The following is a 2,815-nucleotide window of genomic DNA, read 5'->3' as shown; positions in this document are numbered from 1 at the left end:
GTGTATAAGAGACAGCCCCTGAGGCGGGCGGCGAACGTGTTGTAGGTACGAGCTGCCGGCGCCGTCCTCCGGGCAGAAGAACGACATCACGGCGTGGCAGGAGTGTGTCAACAACTCCATGGCGCAGCTGGAGCACCAGGCTGTCCGCATTGAGAACCTGGAGCTGATGTCGCAGCACGGCTGTAACGCCTGGAAGGTCTACAACGAGTAAGGCCCCGTCCACGCTGCTCAGCGTGGAGCTGCGGGCTCCACCGTGAAACTCCGTCGGCTCGCGGCAAGGGCCGACCCAGCTCGTTGGAGGTTTAGTCTGAAAGCTGCTTGTGTCCTGCTTGGCGTACCGGCGTCGTGCCGCTCCCTCGGGAGCAAAGAGCACGGGCTGCACAGGGAGAGCTTGGCTGGTGTTTGCATTGAAGCGGCTTGTCGCATCCTTGATGTTGAGGAATTAAATTGCAGGTTAAATGGGTCTGATCTAGCAGTTGTGTGTTTTCCTAATGCTTTGCTTGTCTTATTAGGCATCTGGTTCATATGATAGAACAAGCCCAGAAAGAGCTTCAGAAGTTGAGGTGAGTCATTTCTTCATACTTTCATACTGAAGTTAGAAGGGAAGTAAACCCCTCTCTGTACCCAAGCTGTACAAAGGCTTGTGTATATATTGCTGCTGTGATCGTAGGAAAAAAGACCCAGTAGTAGCAATAATTAAGAAATGTGACCCTGCCCTTCCTAAGCAGTTACATTCATAATGCCAGTTCCACTCAGACTTTATTTTGCTTTGTCCGAATGTCTGCTTTGAACAGAATGGATTGTAGTGAAATCCTCTCTGAAATGCAGCCATGTTTTCACTGCTGATAAACTTTTATTTAGTGTGTAGTTGTCTCAGCAAAGACATGATGTTAGGTTTGGCCTCTGCTTTTACAGTGGATGCTTTAATGAGTTTAGAGAGTTGGATGACTGGGGGATGGAGGCCGTAGTGTATTGAAAGATGCACCTTTGTGACTGGCTCCATTTGGGCAGCATGCTGTGGACTTGGCAGGTGAAGCTTTACAGCTCGCAGACGTGGGTGAACTGCTGTCATTTCACCCCAGAGATGGGTCTGTGTGCAGGGACGTGGGTCAAAGGTGAGCTGCATGCTGATTCCCGTCCCACAGCACCTGTGTGTTGGATTTGTGCAGTTACTGTCTTGAACAGAATCGATGGGGACAGGGTAGCAGCAGAGCTCAGGCTGGGAGAGTTTTTGGAACACCTTGATGTGTGGCGAGGGCCAGTGGAATGTGAGCTGCGCAGAGACCGTACGGTTTTATGTCTTCTGCACTTCTCGGGTGTTTCACTGAATTCTGTGAATGACTATCCATTCATCTTCGCTTTTCTGACTTTTTTTTCAGAGAGAACAAAACATTTTCTCTGTTCTGTACTTGCCCAGGAGCAGTAGGCTTGGATGTTTGAAGTTTTGCTTGTAGTAGAGTGGAAGTTTTTGTGGTTTTTATTTTAAAAAATAAAATAAAATGTAGGGTTCTGTGTGCAGCTCTGTACTGGAATTTGTCCATCTATATGTTGTAGTTACAGTCCTGGCTACACAAGTGTGCTTTGGCAGTACTTACAGGCACTAGGTGTACTTCAAAATTAGCAGCAGATATTACAAATCTTAAAGAAAGGAGACAAAAAAAATACATAGATCTTTTTCTCACCAGGAAAAACATTCAAGATCTGAACTGGCAACGAAAGAACATGCAGCTCACAGCCGGGGCTAAGCTACGAGAAATGGAATCTACGTGAGTGTCTGGAATTTTTCTGTTAAATCTTCCACAAGTATATCTCTTGCTTCAGATTCTTCCATGCAGAGCATCAGAGGTTTTTCAGTACTGTTGTAGGATGTTACCACGTGAGCACTGTTGCTTTGCACAGTGCTTTAAAGGATTTGAAATTCAGGTCTGGGTAATAGTTACTGTGGTTCAGTGAATCAATGAGCAACAGATATGAAAAGGAGGGGGTGTATTAGCTGCTTGAAATTGCCTAAATTGTTTTTTAAGCTTTATCTAAATACTGGAAGTTAGTGCATCTGAGTCTAGTAAATTAAATTTTGTATGTTAAGGTTTTAACAGGGTTAAAAACTACTTTCTGTTGCTCTCATTTTTCAAGTTACCATCGACATTAACTGAAGTTCATCATGTACTGAGAATAATACTGCTTTATTTGGTATCTTTGTGCTTTCTTTGGAGCAATAGTTGTCTTTGATTTTAAACCAGAGGACTGTTAAATAACACTTCAAGGCTTTATTTCTTTTCCCTTCTAGATGGGTGTCTCTTGTCAGTAAAAATTACGAGATTGAACGAACTATTGTGCAGCTAGAAAATGAAATTTCACAAATCAAACAGCAGCATGGGGAAGCAAACAAGGAGAATATCCAGCAAGACTTCCAGTGACTTAATCCTTACTGTCTTACTGCAGCATATGTTAAAAAAAAATAATTTGGAGATGCTGTTTTCTAGACACCTCTAGTTGCCGTTGTGTAAGGTGATAAAAAGGTATTTTGATTGTTTCTTTTCCTTGTTTTGACTTCTGGGAGGAGGCAGAGTGGACTCAACCTGCCCCGTTCAAAGGTGTTTTGGGCACGGTTAAACATACGGCGAGTTGCTTCACTTCTGACGTATCTAAGTTGGGAGCTCTTAAAGGAAACCTGTCCCGTGTTTTATCTTCCCTTACGCGTTTAATAAACGTTGTTTTGCTATCGGTGCGGCTTCCGCGTTGCGTTCAGAACCTCCGGGTGCTGCCGCGGGGGGCGGGGCCGGCGCACGCGCAGAGCGCGGGGTCGCGCGCACAA

General features: G+C 45.2%; 1 protein-coding gene and 1 long non-coding RNA gene across 2 annotated transcripts in view; both read left to right on the top strand.

Annotated features, from left to right (window-relative positions):
- LOC113488910 (AMP deaminase 1-like) overlaps positions 1 to 2,815 on the top strand; it is a 58,410-nt gene that overhangs the window by 36,288 nt on the left and 19,307 nt on the right. The window lies entirely within an intron of this gene.
- LOC113488914 lies at positions 140 to 564 on the top strand. Its single transcript, XR_003399989.1, has 2 exons — positions 140 to 207; positions 513 to 564. It is a non-coding gene; the product is annotated as an uncharacterized LOC113488914 (long non-coding RNA).

The sequence above is a fragment of the Athene cunicularia genome, assembly GCF_003259725.1.
Source record: "Athene cunicularia isolate RWA chromosome 26 unlocalized genomic scaffold, athCun1 chr26_part1, whole genome shotgun sequence".
NCBI classification, from domain to species: Eukaryota; Metazoa; Chordata; class Aves; order Strigiformes; family Strigidae; genus Athene; species Athene cunicularia.
Note: the sequence above shows the minus strand (reverse complement) of the source record. Positions and strands in the feature narration are given on the sequence as shown.